This window comes from Doryrhamphus excisus, linkage group LG10 (genome assembly GCF_037039965.1).
Source record: "Doryrhamphus excisus strain RoL-2023G ecotype Guam linkage group LG10, RoL_Dexc_Guam_v1.1, whole genome shotgun sequence".
Lineage (NCBI taxonomy): Eukaryota > Metazoa > Chordata > Actinopteri > Syngnathiformes > Syngnathidae > Doryrhamphus > Doryrhamphus excisus.
Window position 1 is genome coordinate 18,650,943 of NC_136366.1, and position 21,242 is coordinate 18,672,184.

Here is a 21,242-nt window from a genome sequence, read left to right on the forward strand (position 1 = left end):
GAAACACATTTTCTCATTTCTCGCTCTAACTCCACAGCAGTGCTTCTCAGCCACCTGAAACTGTGGCACATAGAACAGGATGCGAAGCTGCGTCAGGCACACTTGGAATGAGCCTCCTGGCACCTTCCGCTGGCTCAATATGACACGCCGTATCATGCTTTACTCACAACGTGTTTGAGAGCGAATAAAGTGCATTTTCGAACAATGGTTGTGTGTGACAAGCAATAAAGCACATCACACTAAATGTGTTCCATAAGTGCCAAAACGCGCTTCGGAGGCCTTCTCTGAGCGAGTGGAGTGCTTTTTTGGACGCGGCATACATGTGCCATATATGGAGAAAATTTTGACCACAAAGCCTATAGGTAGCTTGAAATACATTATCACAGCGAGAGAAACACATTTTCTCATTTCTCGCTCTAACTCCACAGCAGTGCTTCTCAACCACCTGAAACTGTGGCACATAGAACAGGATGCGAAGCTGCGTCAGGCACACTTGGAATGAGCCTCCTGGCACCTTCCGCTGGCTCAATATGACACGCCGTATCATGCTTTACTCACAACGTGTTTGAGAGCGAATAAAGTGCATTTTCGAACAATGGTTGTGTGTGACAAGCAATAAAGCACATCACACTAAATGTGTTCCATAAGTGCCAAAACGCGCTTCGGAGGCCTTCTCTGAGCGAGTGGAGTGCTTTTTTGGACGCGGCACACATGTGCCATATATGGAGAAAATTTTGACCACAAAGCCTATATGTACCTTGAAATACATTATCACAGCGAGAGAAACACATTTTCTCATTTTTAGCTTAACTCCACAGCAGTGCTTCTCAGCCACCTGAAACTGTGGCACATAGAACAGGATGCGAAGCTGCGTCAGGCACACTTGGAATGAGCCTCCTGGCACCTTCCGCTGGCTCAATATGACACGCCGTATCATGCTTTACTCACAACGTGTTTGAGAGCGAATAAAGTGCATTTTCGAACAATGGTTGTGTGTGACAAGCAATAAAGCACATCACACTAAATGTGTTCCATAAGTGCCAAAACGCGCTTCGGAGGCCTTCTCTGAGCGAGTGGAGTGCTTTTTTGGACGCGGCACACATGTGCCATATATGGAGAAAATTTTGACCACAAAGCCTATAGGTAGCTTGAAATACATTATCACAGCGAGAGAAACACATTTTCTCATTTTCAGCTCTAACTCCACAGCAGTGCTTCTCAGCCACCTGAAACTGTGGCACATAGAACAGGATGCGAAGCTGCGTCAGGCACACTTGGAATGAGCCTCCTGGCACCTTCCGCTGGCTCAATATGACACGCCGTATCATGCTTTACTCACAACGTGTTTGAGAGCGAATAAAGTGCATTTTCGAACAATGGTTGTGTGTGACAAGCAATAAAGCACATCACACTAAATGTGTTCCATAAGTGCCAAAACGCGCTTCGGAGGCCTTCTCTGAGCGAGTGGAGTGCTTTTTTGGACGTGGCACACAATGTGGCATATATGGAGAAAATTTTGACCACAAAGCCTATAGGTAGCTTGAAAAACATTATCACAGCGAGAGAAACACATTTTCTCATTTTCAGCTCTAACTCCACAGCAGTGCTTCTCAGCCACCTGAAACTGTGGCACATAGAACAGGATGCGAAGCTGCGTCAGGCACACTTGGAATGAGCCTCCTGGCACCTTCCGCTGGCTCAATATGACACGCCGTATCATGCTTTACTCACAACGTGTTTGAGAGCGAATAAAGTGCATTTTCGAACAATGGTTGTGTGTGACAAGCAATAAAGCACATCACACTAAATGTGTTCCGTAAGTGCCAAAACGCGCTTCGGAGGCCTTCTCTGAGCGAGTGGAGTGCTTTTTTGGACGCGGCACACATGTGTCATATATGGAGAAAATTTTGACCACAAAGCCTATAGGTAGCTTGAAATACATTATCACAGCGAGAGAAACACATTTCCACATTTTTAGCTCTAACTCCACAGCAGTACTTCTCAGCCACCTGAAACTGTGGCACATAGAACAGGATGCGAAGCTGCGTCAGGCACACTTGGAATGAGCCTCCTGGCACCTTCCGCTGGCTCAATATGACACGCCGTATCATGCTTTACTCACAACGTGTTTGAGAGCGAATAAAGTGCATTTTCGAACAATGTTTGTGTGTGACAAGCAATAAAGCACATCACACTAAATGTGTTCCATAAGTGCCAAAACGCGCTTCGGAGGCCTTCTCTGAGCGAGTGGAGTGCTTTTTTGGACGTGGCACACAATGTGGCATATATGGAGAAAATTTTGACCACAAAGCCTATAGGTAGCTTGAAAAACATTATCACAGCGAGAGAAACACATTTTCTCATTTCTCGCTCTAACTCCACAGCAGTGCTTCTCAGCCACCTGAAACTGTGGCACATAGAACAGGATGCGAAGCTGCGTCAGGCACACTTGGAATGAGCCTCCTGGCACCTTCCGCTGGCTCAATATGACACGCCGTATCATGCTTTACTCACAACGTGTTTGAGAGCGAATAAAGTGCATTTTCGAACAATGGTTGTGTGTGACAAGCAATAAAGCACATCACACTAAATGTGTTCCATAAGTGCCAAAACGCGCTTCGGAGGCCTTCTCTGAGCGAGTGGAGTGCTTTTTTGGACGTGGCACACATTGTGGCATATATGGAGAAAATTTTGACCACAAAGCCTATAGGTAGCTTGAAATACATTATCACAGCGAGAGAAACACATTTTCTCATTTTCAGCTCTAACTCCACAGCAGTGCTTCTCAGCCACCTGAAACTGTGGCACATAGAACAGGATGCGAAGCTGCGTCAGGCACACTTGGAATGAGCCTCCTGGCACCTTCCGCTGGCTCAATATGACACGCCGTATCATGCTTTACTCACAACGTGTTTGAGAGCGAATAAAGTGCATTTTCGAACAATGGTTGTGTGTGACAAGCAATAAAGCACATCACACTAAATGTGTTCCATAAGTGCCAAAACGCGCTTCGGAGGCCTTCTCTGAGCGAGTGGAGTGCTTTTTTGGACGTGGCACACATTGTGGCATATATGGAGAAAATTTTGACCACAAAGCCTATAGGTAGCTTGAAAAACATTATCACAGCGAGAGAAACACATTTTCTCATTTTTAGCTTTAACTCCACAGCAGTGCTTCTCAGCCACCTGAAACTGTGGCACATAGAACAGGATGCGAAGCTGCGTCAGGCACACTTGGAATGAGCCTCCTGGCACCTTCCGCTGGCTCAATATGACACGCCGTATCATGCTTTACTCACAACGTGTTTGAGAGCGAATAAAGTGCATTTTCGAACAATGGTTGTGTGTGACAAGCAATAAAGCACATCACACTAAATGTGTTCCATAAGTGCCAAAACGCGCTTCGGAGGCCTTCTCTGAGCGAGTGGAGTGCTTTTTTGGACGCGGCACACAATGTGGCATATATGGAGAAAATTTTGACCACAAAGCCTATAGGTAGCTTGAAAAACATTATCACAGCGAGAGAAACACATTTTCTCATTTCTCGCTCTAACTCCACAGCAGTGCTTCTCAGCCACCTGAAACTGTGGCACATAGAACAGGATGCGAAGCTGCGTCAGGCACACTTAGAATGAGCCTCCTGGCACCTTCCGCTGGCTCAATATGACACGCCGTATCATGCTTTACTCACAACGTGTTTGAGAGCGAATAAAGTGCATTTTCGAACAATGGTTGTGTGTGACAAGCAATAAAGCACATCACACTAAATGTGTTCCATAAGTGCCAAAACGCGCTTCGGAGGCCTTCTATGAGCGAGTGGAGTGCTTTTTTGGACGCGGCATACATGTGCCATATATGGAGAAAATTTTGACCACAAAGCCTATAGGTAGCTTGAAATACATTATCACAGCGAGAGAAACACATTTTCTCATTTCTCGCTCTAACTCCACAGCAGTGCTTCTCAGCCACCTGAAACTGTGGCACATAGAACAGGATGCGAAGCTGCGTCAGGCACACTTGGAATGAGCCTCCTGGCACCTTCCGCTGGCTCAATATGACACGCCGTATCATGCTTTACTCACAACGTGTTTGAGAGCGAATAAAGTGCATTTTCGAACAATGGTTGTGTGTGACAAGCAATAAAGCACATCACACTAAATGTGTTCCATAAGTGCCAAAACGCGCTTCGGAGGCCTTCTCTGAGCGAGTGGAGTGCTTTTTTGGACGCGGCACACATGTGCCATATATGGAGAAAATTTTGACCACAAAGCCTATATGTACCTTGAAATACATTATCACAGCGAGAGAAACACATTTTCTCATTTTTAGCTTAACTCCACAGCAGTGCTTCTCAGCCACCTGAAACTGTGGCACATAGAACAGGATGCGAAGCTGCGTCAGGCACACTTGGAATGAGCCTCCTGGCACCTTCCGCTGGCTCAATATGACACGCCGTATCATGCTTTACTCACAACGTGTTTGAGAGCGAATAAAGTGCATTTTCGAACAATGGTTGTGTGTGACAAGCAATAAAGCACATCACACTAAATGTGTTCCATAAGTGCCAAAACGCGCTTCGGAGGCCTTCTCTGAGCGAGTGGAGTGCTTTTTTGGACGCGGCACACATGTGCCATATATGGAGAAAATTTTGACCACAAAGCCTATAGGTAGCTTGAAATACATTATCACAGCGAGAGAAACACATTTTCTCATTTTCAGCTCTAACTCCACAGCAGTGCTTCTCAGCCACCTGAAACTGTGGCACATAGAACAGGATGCGAAGCTGCGTCAGGCACACTTGGAATGAGCCTCCTGGCACCTTCCGCTGGCTCAATATGACACGCCGTATCATGCTTTACTCACAACGTGTTTGAGAGCGAATAAAGTGCATTTTCGAACAATGGTTGTGTGTGACAAGCAATAAAGCACATCACACTAAATGTGTTCCATAAGTGCCAAAACGCGCTTCGGAGGCCTTCTCTGAGCGAGTGGAGTGCTTTTTTGGACGTGGCACACAATGTGGCATATATGGAGAAAATTTTGACCACAAAGCCTATAGGTAGCTTGAAAAACATTATCACAGCGAGAGAAACACATTTTCTCATTTTCAGCTCTAACTCCACAGCAGTGCTTCTCAGCCACCTGAAACTGTGGCACATAGAACAGGATGCGAAGCTGCGTCAGGCACACTTGGAATGAGCCTCCTGGCACCTTCCGCTGGCTCAATATGACACGCCGTATCATGCTTTACTCACAACGTGTTTGAGAGCGAATAAAGTGCATTTTCGAACAATGGTTGTGTGTGACAAGCAATAAAGCACATCACACTAAATGTGTTCCGTAAGTGCCAAAACGCGCTTCGGAGGCCTTCTCTGAGCGAGTGGAGTGCTTTTTTGGACGCGGCACACATGTGTCATATATGGAGAAAATTTTGACCACAAAGCCTATAGGTAGCTTGAAATACATTATCACAGCGAGAGAAACACATTTCCACATTTTTAGCTCTAACTCCACAGCAGTACTTCTCAGCCACCTGAAACTGTGGCACATAGAACAGGATGCGAAGCTGCGTCAGGCACACTTGGAATGAGCCTCCTGGCACCTTCCGCTGGCTCAATATGACACGCCGTATCATGCTTTACTCACAACGTGTTTGAGAGCGAATAAAGTGCATTTTCGAACAATGTTTGTGTGTGACAAGCAATAAAGCACATCACACTAAATGTGTTCCATAAGTGCCAAAACGCGCTTCGGAGGCCTTCTCTGAGCGAGTGGAGTGCTTTTTTGGACGTGGCACACAATGTGGCATATATGGAGAAAATTTTGACCACAAAGCCTATAGGTAGCTTGAAAAACATTATCACAGCGAGAGAAACACATTTTCTCATTTCTCGCTCTAACTCCACAGCAGTGCTTCTCAGCCACCTGAAACTGTGGCACATAGAACAGGATGCGAAGCTGCGTCAGGCACACTTGGAATGAGCCTCCTGGCACCTTCCGCTGGCTCAATATGACACGCCGTATCATGCTTTACTCACAACGTGTTTGAGAGCGAATAAAGTGCATTTTCGAACAATGGTTGTGTGTGACAAGCAATAAAGCACATCACACTAAATGTGTTCCATAAGTGCCAAAACGCGCTTCGGAGGCCTTCTCTGAGCGAGTGGAGTGCTTTTTTGGACGCGGCACACATGTGCCATATATGGAGAAAATTTTGACCACAAAGCCTATAGGTAGCTTGAAATACATTATCACAGCGAGAGAAACACATTTTCTCATTTTCAGCTCTAACTCCACAGCAGTGCTTCTCAGCCACCTGAAACTGTGGCACATAGAACAGGATGCGAAGCTGCGTCAGGCACACTTGGAATGAGCCTCCTGGCACCTTCCGCTGGCTCAATATGACACGCCGTATCATGCTTTACTCACAACGTGTTTGAGAGCGAATAAAGTGCATTTTCGAACAATGGTTGTGTGTGACAAGCAATAAAGCACATCACACTAAATGTGTTCCATAAGTGCCAAAACGCGCTTCGGAGGCCTTCTCTGAGCGAGTGGAGTGCTTTTTTGGACGTGGCACACATTGTGGCATATATGGAGAAAATTTTGACCACAAAGCCTATAGGTAGCTTGAAAAACATTATCACAGCGAGAGAAACACATTTTCTCATTTTTAGCTTTAACTCCACAGCAGTGCTTCTCAGCCACCTGAAACTGTGGCACATAGAACAGGATGCGAAGCTGCGTCAGGCACACTTGGAATGAGCCTCCTGGCACCTTCCGCTGGCTCAATATGACACGCCGTATCATGCTTTACTCACAACGTGTTTGAGAGCGAATAAAGTGCATTTTCGAACAATGGTTGTGTGTGACAAGCAATAAAGCACATCACACTAAATGTGTTCCATAAGTGCCAAAACGCGCTTCGGAGGCCTTCTCTGAGCGAGTGGAGTGCTTTTTTGGACGCGGCACACAATGTGGCATATATGGAGAAAATTTTGACCACAAAGCCTATAGGTAGCTTGAAAAACATTATCACAGCGAGAGAAACACATTTTCTCATTTCTCGCTCTAACTCCACAGCAGTGCTTCTCAGCCACCTGAAACTGTGGCACATAGAACAGGATGCGAAGCTGCGTCAGGCACACTTGGAATGAGCCTCCTGGCACCTTCCGCTGGCTCAATATGACACGCCGTATCATGCTTTACTCACAACGTGTTTGAGAGCGAATAAAGTGCATTTTCGAACAATGGTTGTGTGTGACAAGCAATAAAGCACATCACACTAAATGTGTTCCATAAGTGCCAAAACGCGCTTCGGAGGCCTTCTCTGAGCGAGTGGAGTGCTTTTTTGGACGCGGCATACATGTGCCATATATGGAGAAAATTTTGACCACAAAGCCTATAGGTAGCTTGAAATACATTATCACAGCGAGAGAAACACATTTTCTCATTTCTCGCTCTAACTCCACAGCAGTGCTTCTCAGCCACCTGAAACTGTGGCACATAGAACAGGATGCGAAGCTGCGTCAGGCACACTTGGAATGAGCCTCCTGGCACCTTCCGCTGGCTCAATATGACACGCCGTATCATGCTTTACTCACAACGTGTTTGAGAGCGAATAAAGTGCATTTTCGAACAATGGTTGTGTGTGACAAGCAATAAAGCACATCACACTAAATGTGTTCCATAAGTGCCAAAACGCGCTTCGGAGGCCTTCTCTGAGCGAGTGGAGTGCTTTTTTGGACGCGGCACACATGTGCCATATATGGAGAAAATTTTGACCACAAAGCCTATATGTACCTTGAAATACATTATCACAGCGAGAGAAACACATTTTCTCATTTTTAGCTCTAACTCCACAGCAGTGCTTCTCAGCCACCTGAAACTGTGGCACATAGAACAGGATGCGAAGCTGCGTCAGGCACACTTGGAATGAGCCTCCTGGCACCTTCCGCTGGCTCAATATGACACGCCGTATCATGCTTTACTCACAACGTGTTTGAGAGCGAATAAAGTGCATTTTCGAACAATGTTTGTGTGTGACAAGCAATAAAGCACATCACACTAAATGTGTTCCATAAGTGCCAAAACGCGCTTCGGAGGCCTTCTCTGAGCGAGTGGAGTGCTTTTTTGGACGTGGCACACAATGTGGCATATATGGAGAAAATTTTGACCACAAAGCCTATAGGTAGCTTGAAAAACATTATCACAGCGAGAGAAACACATTTTCTCATTTCTCGCTCTAACTCCACAGCAGTGCTTCTCAGCCACCTGAAACTGTGGCACATAGAACAGGATGCGAAGCTGCGTCAGGCACACTTGGAATGAGCCTCCTGGCACCTTCCGCTGGCTCAATATGACACGCCGTATCATGCTTTACTCACAACGTGTTTGAGAGCGAATAAAGTGCATTTTCGAACAATGGTTGTGTGTGACAAGCAATAAAGCACATCACACTAAATGTGTTCCATAAGTGCCAAAACGCGCTTCGGAGGCCTTCTCTGAGCGAGTGGAGTGCTTTTTTGGACGTGGCACACATTGTGGCATATATGGAGAAAATTTTGACCACAAAGCCTATAGGTAGCTTGAAATACATTATCACAGCGAGAGAAACACATTTTCTCATTTTCAGCTCTAACTCCACAGCAGTGCTTCTCAGCCACCTGAAACTGTGGCACATAGAACAGGATGGGAAGCTGCGTCAGGCACACTTGGAATGAGCCTCCTGGCACCTTCCGCTGGCTCAATATGACACGCCGTATCATGCTTTACTCACAACGTGTTTGAGAGCGAATAAAGTGCATTTTCGAACAATGGTTGTGTGTGACAAGCAATAAAGCACATCACACTAAATGTGTTCCATAAGTGCCAAAACGCGCTTCGGAGGCCTTCTCTGAGCGAGTGGAGTGCTTTTTTGGACGTGGCACACATTGTGGCATATATGGAGAAAATTTTGACCACAAAGCCTATAGGTAGCTTGAAAAACATTATCACAGCGAGAGAAACACATTTTCTCATTTTTAGCTTTAACTCCACAGCAGTGCTTCTCAGCCACCTGAAACTGTGGCACATAGAACAGGATGCGAAGCTGCGTCAGGCACACTTGGAATGAGCCTCCTGGCACCTTCCGCTGGCTCAATATGACACGCCGTATCATGCTTTACTCACAACGTGTTTGAGAGCGAATAAAGTGCATTTTCGAACAATGGTTGTGTGTGACAAGCAATAAAGCACATCACACTAAATGTGTTCCATAAGTGCCAAAACGCGCTTCGGAGGCCTTCTCTGAGCGAGTGGAGTGCTTTTTTGGACGCGGCACACAATGTGGCATATATGGAGAAAATTTTGACCACAAAGCCTATAGGTAGCTTGAAAAACATTATCACAGCGAGAGAAACACATTTTCTCATTTCTCGCTCTAACTCCACAGCAGTGCTTCTCAGCCACCTGAAACTGTGGCACATAGAACAGGATGCGAAGCTGCGTCAGGCACACTTGGAATGAGCCTCCTGGCACCTTCCGCTGGCTCAATATGACACGCCGTATCATGCTTTACTCACAACGTGTTTGAGAGCGAATAAAGTGCATTTTCGAACAATGGTTGTGTGTGACAAGCAATAAAGCACATCACACTAAATGTGTTCCATAAGTGCCAAAACGCGCTTCGGAGGCCTTCTCTGAGCGAGTGGAGTGCTTTTTTGGACGCGGCATACATGTGCCATATATGGAGAAAATTTTGACCACAAAGCCTATAGGTAGCTTGAAATACATTATCACAGCGAGAGAAACACATTTTCTCATTTCTCGCTCTAACTCCACAGCAGTGCTTCTCAGCCACCTGAAACTGTGGCACATAGAACAGGATGCGAAGCTGCGTCAGGCACACTTGGAATGAGCCTCCTGGCACCTTCCGCTGGCTCAATATGACACGCCGTATCATGCTTTACTCACAACGTGTTTGAGAGCGAATAAAGTGCATTTTCGAACAATGGTTGTGTGTGACAAGCAATAAAGCACATCACACTAAATGTGTTCCATAAGTGCCAAAACGCGCTTCGGAGGCCTTCTCTGAGCGAGTGGAGTGCTTTTTTGGACGCGGCACACATGTGCCATATATGGAGAAAATTTTGACCACAAAGCCTATATGTACCTTGAAATACATTATCACAGCGAGAGAAACACATTTTCTCATTTTTAGCTCTAACTCCACAGCAGTGCTTCTCAGCCACCTGAAACTGTGGCACATAGAACAGGATGCGAAGCTGCGTCAGGCACACTTGGAATGAGCCTCCTGGCACCTTCCGCTGGCTCAATATGACACGCCGTATCATGCTTTACTCACAACGTGTTTGAGAGCGAATAAAGTGCATTTTCGAACAATGGTTGTGTGTGACAAGCAATAAAGCACATCACACTAAATGTGTTCCATAAGTGCCAAAACGCGCTTCGGAGGCCTTCTCTGAGCGAGTGGAGTGCTTTTTTGGACGCGGCACACATGTGCCATATATGGAGAAAATTTTGACCACAAAGCCTATAGGTAGCTTGAAATACATTATCACAGCGAGAGAAACACATTTTCTCATTTTCAGCTCTAACTCCACAGCAGTGCTTCTCAGCCACCTGAAACTGTGGCACATAGAACAGGATGCGAAGCTGCGTCAGGCACACTTGGAATGAGCCTCCTGGCACCTTCCGCTGGCTCAATATGACACGCCGTATCATGCTTTACTCACAACGTGTTTGAGAGCGAATAAAGTGCATTTTCGAACAATGGTTGTGTGTGACAAGCAATAAAGCACATCACACTAAATGTGTTCCATAAGTGCCAAAACGCGCTTCGGAGGCCTTCTCTGAGCGAGTGGAGTGCTTTTTTGGACGCGGCACACATGTGCCATATATGGAGAAAATTTTGACCACAAAGCCTATAGGTAGCTTGAAATACATTATCACAGCGAGAGAAACACATTTTCTCATTTTCAGCTCTAACTCCACAGCAGTGCTTCTCAGCCACCTGAAACTGTGGCACATAGAACAGGATGCGAAGCTGCGTCAGGCACACTTGGAATGAGCCTCCTGGCACCTTCCGCTGGCTCAATATGACACGCCGTATCATGCTTTACTCACAACGTGTTTGAGAGCGAATAAAGTGCATTTTCGAACAATGGTTGTGTGTGACAAGCAATAAAGCACATCACACTAAATGTGTTCCATAAGTGCCAAAACGCGCTTCGGAGGCCTTCTCTGAGCGAGTGGAGTGCTTTTTTGGACGTGGCACACATTGTGGCATATATGGAGAAAATTTTGACCACAAAGCCTATAGGTAGCTTGAAAAACATTATCACAGCGAGAGAAACACATTTTCTCATTTTTAGCTTTAACTCCACAGCAGTGCTTCTCAGCCACCTGAAACTGTGGCACATAGAACAGGATGCGAAGCTGCGTCAGGCACACTTGGAATGAGCCTCCTGACACCTTCCGCTGGCTCAATATGACACGCCGTATCATGCTTTACTCACAACGTGTTTGAGAGCGAATAAAGTGCATTTTCGAACAATGGTTGTGTGTGACAAGCAATAAAGCACATCACACTAAATGTGTTCCATAAGTGCCAAAACGCGCTTCGGAGGCCTTCTCTGAGCGAGTGGAGTGCTTTTTTGGACGTGGCACACAATGTGGCATATATGGAGAAAATTTTGACCACAAAGCCTATAGGTAGCTTTAAAAACATTATCACAGCGAGAGAAACACATTTTCTCATTTCTCGCTCTAACTCCACAGCAGTGCTTCTCAGCCACCTGAAACTGTGGCACATAGAACAGGATGCGAAGCTGCGTCAGGCACACTTGGAATGAGCCTCCTGGCACCTTCCGCTGGCTCAATATGACACGCCGTATCATGCTTTACTCACAACGTGTTTGAGAGCGAATAAAGTGCATTTTCGAACAATGTTTGTGTGTGACAAGCAATAAAGCACATCACACTAAATGTGTTCCGTAAGTGCCAAAACGCGCTTCGGAGGCCTTCTCTGAGCGAGTGGAGTGCTTTTTTGGACGCGGCACACATGTGTCATATATGGAGAAAATTTTGACCACAAAGCCTATAGGTAGCTTGAAATACATTATCACAGCGAGAGAAACACATTTTCACATTTTTAGCTCTAACTCCACAGCAGTACTTCTCAGCCACCTGAAACTGTGGCACATAGAACAGGATGCGAAGCTGCGTCAGGCACACTTGGAATGAGCCTCCTGGCACCTTCCGCTGGCTCAATATGACACGCCGTATCATGCTTTACTCACAACGTGTTTGAGAGCGAATAAAGTGCATTTTCGAACAATGTTTGTGTGTGACAAGCAATAAAGCACATCACACTAAATGTGTTCCGTAAGTGCCAAAACGCGCTTCGGAGGCCTTCTCTGAGCGAGTGGAGTGCTTTTTTGGACGCGGCACACATGTGCCATATATGGAGAAAATTTTGACCACAAAGCCTATAGTAGCTTGAAATACATTATCACAGCGAGAGAAACACATTTTCTCATTTTCAGCTCTAACTCCACAGCAGTGCTTCTCAGCCACCTGAAACTGTGGCACATAGAACAGGATGCGAAGCTGCGGCAGACACACTTGGAATGAGCCTCCTGGCACCTTCCGCTGGCTCAATATGACACGCCGTATCATGCTTTACTCACAACGTGTTTGAGAGCGAATAAAGTGCATTTTCGAACAATGGTTGTGTGTGACAAGCAATAAAGCACATCACACTAAATGTGTTCCGTAAGTGCCAAAACGCGCTTCGGAGGCCTTCTCTGAGCGAGTGGAGTGCTTTTTTGGACGCGGCACACATGTGCCATATATGGAGAAAATTTTGACCACAAAGCCTATATGTACCTTGAAATACATTATCACAGCGAGAGAAACACATTTTCTCATTTTTAGCTCTAACTCCACAGCAGTGCTTCTCAGCCACCTGAAACTGTGGCACATAGAACAGGATGCGAAGCTGCGTCAGGCACACTTGGAATGAGCCTCCTGGCACCTTCCGCTGGCTCAATATGACACGCCGTATCATGCTTTACTCACAACGTGTTTGAGAGCGAATAAAGTGCATTTTCGAACAATGGTTGTGTGTGACAAGCAATAAAGCACATCACACTAAATGTGTTCCATAAGTGCCAAAACGCGCTTCGGAGGCCTTCTCTGAGCGAGTGGAGTGCTTTTTTGGACGTGGCACACATTGTGGCATATATGGAGAAAATTTTGACCACAAAGCCTATAGGTAGCTTGAAAAACATTATCACAGCGAGAGAAACACATTTTCTCATTTTTAGCTCTAACTCCACAGCAGTGCTTCTCAGCCACCTGAAACTGTGGCACATAGAACAGGATGCGAAGCTGCGTCAGGCACACTTGGAATGAGCCTCCTGGCACCTTCCGCTGGCTCAATATGACACGCCGTATCATGCTTTACTCACAACGTGTTTGAGAGCGAATAAAGTGCATTTTCGAACAATGGTTGTGTGTGACAAGCAATAAAGCACATCACACTAAATGTGTTCCATAAGTGCCAAAACGCGCTTCGGAGGCCTTCTCTGAGCGAGTGGAGTGCTTTTTTGGACGCGGCACACATGTGCCATATATGGAGAAAATTTTGACCACAAAGCCTATAGGTAGCTTGAAAAACATTATCACAGCGAGAGAAACACATTTTCTCATTTTTAGCTTTAACTCCACAGCAGTGCTTCTCAGCCACCTGAAACTGTGGCACATAGAACAGGATGCGAAGCTGCGTCAGGCACACTTGGAATGAGCCTCCTGGCACCTTCCGCTGGCTCAATATGACACGCCGTATCATGCTTTACTCACAACGTGTTTGAGAGCGAATAAAGTGCATTTTCGAACAATGGTTGTGTGTGACAAGCAATAAAGCACATCACACTAAATGTGTTCCATAAGTGCCAAAACGCGCTTCGGAGGCCTTCTCTGAGCGAGTGGAGTGCTTTTTTGGACGCGGCACACAATGTGGCATATATGGAGAAAATTTTGACCACAAAGCCTATAGGTAGCTTGAAAAACATTATCACAGCGAGAGAAACACATTTTCTCATTTCTCGCTCTAACTCCACAGCAGTGCTTCTCAGCCACCTGAAACTGTGGCACATAGAACAGGATGCGAAGCTGCGTCAGGCACACTTGGAATGAGCCTCCTGGCACCTTCCGCTGGCTCAATATGACACGCCGTATCATGCTTTACTCACAACGTGTTTGAGAGCGAATAAAGTGCATTTTCGAACAATGGTTGTGTGTGACAAGCAATAAAGCACATCACACTAAATGTGTTCCATAAGTGCCAAAACGCGCTTCGGAGGCCTTCTCTGAGCGAGTGGAGTGCTTTTTTGGACGCGGCATACATGTGCCATATATGGAGAAAATTTTGACCACAAAGCCTATATGTACCTTGAAATACATTATCACAGCGAGAGAAACACATTTTCTCATTTTTAGCTCTAACTCCACAGCAGTGCTTCTCAGCCACCTGAAACTGTGGCACATAGAACAGGATGCGAAGCTGCGTCAGGCACACTTGGAATGAGCCTCCTGGCACCTTCCGCTGGCTCAATATGACACGCCGTATCATGCTTTACTCACAACGTGTTTGAGAGCGAATAAAGTGCATTTTCGAACAATGGTTGTGTGTGACAAGCAATAAAGCACATCACACTAAATGTGTTCCATAAGTGCCAAAACGCGCTTCGGAGGCCTTCTCTGAGCGAGTGGAGTGCTTTTTTGGACGCGGCACACATGTGCCATATATGGAGAAAATTTTGACCACAAAGCCTATAGGTAGCTTGAAATACATTATCACAGCGAGAGAAACACATTTTCTCATTTTCAGCTCTAACTCCACAGCAGTGCTTCTCAGCCACCTGAAACTGTGGCACATAGAACAGGATGCGAAGCTGCGTCAGGCACACTTGGAATGAGCCTCCTGGCACCTTCCGCTGGCTCAATATGACACGCCGTATCATGCTTTACTCACAACGTGTTTGAGAGCGAATAAAGTGCATTTTCGAACAATGGTTGTGTGTGACAAGCAATAAAGCACATCACACTAAATGTGTTCCGTAAGTGCCAAAACGCGCTTCGGAGGCCTTCTCTGAGCGAGTGGAGTGCTTTTTTGGACGCGGCACACATGTGTCATATATGGAGAAAATTTTGACCACAAAGCCTATAGGTAGCTTGAAATACATTATCACAGCGAGAGAAACACATTTTCACATTTTTAGCTCTAACTCCACAGCAGTACTTCTCAGCCACCTGAAACTGTGGCACATAGAACAGGATGCGAAGCTGCGTCAGGCACACTTGGAATGAGCCTCCTGGCACCTTCCGCTGGCTCAATATGACACGCCGTATCATGCTTTACTCACAACGTGTTTGAGAGCGAATAAAGTGCATTTTCGAACAATGTTTGTGTGTGACAAGCAATAAAGCACATCACACTAAATGTGTTCCGTAAGTGCCAAAACGCGCTTCGGAGGCCTTCTCTGAGCGAGTGGAGTGCTTTTTTGGACGCGGCACACATGTGCCATATATGGAGAAAATTTTGACCACAAAGCCTATAGTAGCTTGAAATACATTATCACAGCGAGAGAAACACATTTTCTCATTTTCAGCTCTAACTCCACAGCAGTGCTTCTCAGCCACCTGAAACTGTGGCACATAGAACAGGATGCGAAGCTGCGTCAGGCACACTTGGAATGAGCCTCCTGGCACCTTCCGCTGGCTCAATATGACACGCCGTATCATGCTTTACTCACAACGTGTTTGAGAGCGAATAAAGTGCATTTTCGAACAATGGTTGTGTGTGACAAGCAATAAAGCACATCACACTAAATGTGTTCCATAAGTGCCAAAACGCGCTTCGGAGGCCTTCTCTGAGCGAGTGGAGTGCTTTTTTGGACGCGGCACACATGTGCCATATATGGAGAAAATTTTGACCACAAAGCCTATAGGTAGCTTGAAATACATTATCACAGCGAGAGAAACACATTTTCTCATTTTCAGCTCTAACTCCACAGCAGTGCTTCTCAGCCACCTGAAACTGTGGCACATAGAACAGGATGCGAAGCTGCGTCAGGCACACTTGGAATGAGCCTCCTGGCACCTTCCGCTGGCTCAATATGACACGCCGTATCATGCTTTACTCACAACGTGTTTGAGAGCGAATAAAGTGCATTTTCGAACAATGGTTGTGTGTGACAAGCAATAAAGCACATCACACTAAATGTGTTCCATAAGTGCCAAAACGCGCTTCGGAGGCCTTCTCTGAGCGAGTGGAGTGCTTTTTTGGACGTGGCACACATTGTGGCATATATGGAGAAAATTTTGACCACAAAGCCTATAGGTAGCTTGAAAAACATTATCACAGCGAGAGAAACACATTTTCTCATTTTTAGCTTTAACTCCACAGCAGTGCTTCTCAGCCACCTGAAACTGTGGCACATAGAACAGGATGCGAAGCTGCGTCAGGCACACTTGGAATGAGCCTCCTGACACCTTCCGCTGGCTCAATATGACACGCCGTATCATGCTTTACTCACAACGTGTTTGAGAGCGAATAAAGTGCATTTTCGAACAATGGTTGTGTGTGACAAGCAATAAAGCACATCACACTAAATGTGTTCCATAAGTGCCAAAACGCGCTTCGGAGGCCTTCTCTGAGCGAGTGGAGTGCTTTTTTGGACGCGGCACACAATGTGGCATATATGGAGAAAATTTTGACCACAAAGCCTATAGGTAGCTTGAAAAACATTATCACAGCGAGAGAAACACATTTTCTCATTTCTCGCTCTAACTCCACAGCAGTGCTTCTCAGCCACCTGAAACTGTGGCACATAGAACAGGATGCGAAGCTGCGTCAGGCACACTTGGAATGAGCCTCCTGGCACCTTCCGCTGGCTCAATATGACACGCCGTATCATGCTTTACTCACAACGTGTTTGAGAGCGAATAAAGTGCATTTTCGAACAATGGTTGTGTGTGACAAGCAATAAAGCACATCACACTAAATGTGTTCCATAAGTGCCAAAACGCGCTTCGGAGGCCTTCTCTGAGCGAGTGGAGTGCTTTTTTGGACGCGGCATACATGTGCCATATATGGAGAAAATTTTGACCACAAAGCCTATAGGTAGCTTGAAATACATTATCACAGCGAGAGAAACACATTTTCTCATTTCTCGCTCTAACTCCACAGCAGTGCTTCTCAGCCACCTGAAACTGTGGCACATAGAACAGGATGCGAAGCTGCGTCAGGCACACTTGGAATGAGCCTCCTGGCACCTTCCGCTGGCTCAATATGACACGCCGTATCATGCTTTACTCACAACGTGTTTGAGAGCGAATAAAGTGCATTTTCGAACAATGGTTGTGTGTGACAAGCAATAAAGCACATCACACTAAATGTGTTCCATAAGTGCCAAAACGCGCTTCGGAGGCCTTCTCTGAGCGAGTGGAGTGCTTTTTTGGACGCGGCACACATGTGCCATATATGGAGAAAATTTTGACCACAAAGCCTATATGTACCTTGAAATACATTATCACAGCGAGAGAAACACATTTTCTCATTTTTAGCTCTAACTCCACAGCAGTGCTTCTCAGCCACCTGAAACTGTGGCACATAGAACAGGATGCGAAGCTGCGTCAGGCACACTTGGAATGAGCCTCCTGGCACCTTCCGCTGGCTCAATATGACACGCCGTATCATGCTTTACTCACAACGTGTTTGAGAGCGAATAAAGTGCATTTTCGAACAATGTTTGTGTGTGACAAGCAATAAAGCACATCACACTAAATGTGTTCCATAAGTGCCAAAACGCGCTTCGGAGGCCTTCTCTGAGCGAGTGGAGTGCTTTTTTGGACGTGGCACACAATGTGGCATATATGGAGAAAATTTTGACCACAAAGCCTATAGGTAGCTTGAAAAACATTATCACAGCGAGAGAAACACATTTTCTCATTTCTCGCTCTAACTCCACAGCAGTGCTTCTCAGCCACCTGAAACTGTGGCACATAGAACAGGATGCGAAGCTGCGTCAGGCACACTTGGAATGAGCCTCCTGGCACCTTCCGCTGGCTCAATATGACACGCCGTATCATGCTTTACTCACAACGTGTTTGAGAGCGAATAAAGTGCATTTTCGAACAATGGTTGTGTGTGACAAGCAATAAAGCACATCACACTAAATGTGTTCCATAAGTGCCAAAACGCGCTTCGGAGGCCTTCTCTGAGCGAGTGGAGTGCTTTTTTGGACGTGGCACACATTGTGGCATATATGGAGAAAATTTTGACCACAAAGCCTATAGGTAGCTTGAAATACATTATCACAGCGAGAGAAACACATTTTCTCATTTTCAGCTCTAACTCCACAGCAGTGCTTCTCAGCCACCTGAAACTGTGGCACATAGAACAGGATGCGAAGCTGCGTCAGGCACACTTGGAATGAGCCTCCTGGCACCTTCCGCTGGCTCAATATGACACGCCGTATCATGCTTTACTCACAACGTGTTTGAGAGCGAATAAAGTGCATTTTCGAACAATGGTTGTGTGTGACAAGCAATAAAGCACATCACACTAAATGTGTTCCATAAGTGCCAAAACGCGCTTCGGAGGCCTTCTCTGAGCGAGTGGAGTGCTTTTTTGGACGTGGCACACATTGTGGCATATATGGAGAAAATTTTGACCACAAAGCCTATAGGTAGCTTGAAAAACATTATCACAGCGAGAGAAACACATTTTCTCATTTTTAGCTTTAACTCCACAGCAGTGCTTCTCAGCCACCTGAAACTGTGGCACATAGAACAGGATGCGAAGCTGCGTCAGGCACACTTGGAATGAGCCTCCTGGCACCTTCCGCTGGCTCAATATGACACGCCGTATCATGCTTTACTCACAACGTGTTTGAGAGCGAATAAAGTGCATTTTCGAACAATGGTTGTGTGTGACAAGCAATAAAGCACATCACACTAAATGTGTTCCATAAGTGCCAAAACGCGCTTCGGAGGCCTTCTCTGAGCGAGTGGAGTGCTTTTTTGGACGCGGCACACAATGTGGCATATATGGAGAAAATTTTGACCACAAAGCCTATAGGTAGCTTGAAAAACATTATCACAGCGAGAGAAACACATTTTCTCATTTCTCGCTCTAACTCCACAGCAGTGCTTCTCAGCCACCTGAAACTGTGGCACATAGAACAGGATGCGAAGCTGCGTCAGGCACACTTGGAATGAGCCTCCTGGCACCTTCCGCTGGCTCAATATGACACGCCGTATCATGCTTTACTCACAACGTGTTTGAGAGCGAATAAAGTGCATTTTCGAACAATGGTTGTGTGTGACAAGCAATAAAGCACATCACACTAAATGTGTTCCATAAGTGCCAAAACGCGCTTCGGAGGCCTTCTCTGAGCGAGTGGAGTGCTTTTTTGGACGCGGCATACATGTGCCATATATGGAGAAAATTTTGACCACAAAGCCTATAGGTAGCTTGAAATACATTATCACAGCGAGAGAAACACATTTTCTCATTTCTCGCTCTAACTCCACAGCAGTGCTTCTCAGCCACCTGAAACTGTGGCACATAGAACAGGATGCGAAGCTGCGTCAGGCACACTTGGAATGAGCCTCCTGGCACCTTCCGCTGGCTCAATATGACACGCCGTATCATGCTTTACTCACAACGTGTTTGAGAGCGAATAAAGTGCATTTTCGAACAATGGTTGTGTGTGACAAGCAATAAAGCACATCACACTAAATGTGTTCCATAAGTGCCAAAACGCGCTTCGGAGGCCTTCTCTGAGCGAGTGGAGTGCTTTTTTGGACGCGGCACACATGTGCCATATATGGAGAAAATTTTGACCACAAAGCCTATATGTACCTTGAAATACATTATCACAGCGAGAGAAACACATTTTCTCATTTTTAGCTCTAACTCCACAGCAGTGCTTCTCAGCCACCTGAAACTGTGGCACATAGAACAGGATGCGAAGCTGCGTCAGGCACACTTGGAATGAGCCTCCTGGCACCTTCCGCTGGCTCAATATGACACGCCGTATCATGCTTTACTCACAACGTGTTTGAGAGCGAATAAAGTGCATTTTCGAACAATGGTTGTGTGTGACAAGCAATAAAGCACATCACACTAAATGTGTTCCATAAGTGCCAAAACGCGCTTCGGAGGCCTTCTCTGAGCGAGTGGAGTGCTTTTTTGGACGCGGCACACATGTGCCATATATGGAGAAAATTTTGACCACAAAGCCTATAGGTAGCTTGAAATACATTATCACAGCGAGAGAAACACATTTTCTCATTTTCAGCTCTAACTCCACAGCAGTGCTTCTCAGCCACCTGAAACTGTGGCACATAGAACAGGATGCGAAGCTGCGTCAGGCACACTTGGAATGAGCCTCCTGGCACCTTCCGCTGGCTCAATATGACACGCCGTATCATGCTTTACTCACAACGTGTTTGAGAGCGAATAAAGTGCATTTTCGAACAATGGTTGTGTGTGACAAGCAATAAAGCACATCACACTAAATGTGTTCCATAAGTGCCAAAACGCGCTTCGGAGGCCTTCTCTGAGCGAGTGGAGTGCTTTTTTGGACGCGGCACACATGTGCCATATATGGAGAAAATTTTGACCACAAAGCCTATAGGTAGCTTGAAATACATTATCACAGCGAGAGAAACACATTTTCTCATTTTCAGCTCTAACTCCACAGCAGTGCTTCTCAGCCACCTGAAACTGTGGCACATAGAACAGGATGCGAAGCTGCGTCAGGCACACTTGGAATGAGCCTCCTGGCACCTTCCGCTGGCTCAATATGACACGCCGTATCATGCTTTACTCACAACGTGTTTGAGAGCGAATAAAGTGCATTTTCGAACAATGGTTGTGTGTGACAAGCAATAAAGCACATCACACTAAATGTGTTCCATAAGTGCCAAAACGCGCTTCGGAGGCCTTCTCTGAGCGAGTGGAGTGCTTTTTTGGACGTGGCACACATTGTGGCATATATGGAGAAAATTTTGACCACAAAGCCTATAGGTAGCTTGAAAAACATTATCACAGCGAGAGAAACACATTTTCTCATTTTTAGCTTTAACTCCACAGCAGTGCTTCTCAGCCACCTGAAACTGTGGCACATAGAACAGGATGCGAAGCTGCGTCAGGCACACTTGGAA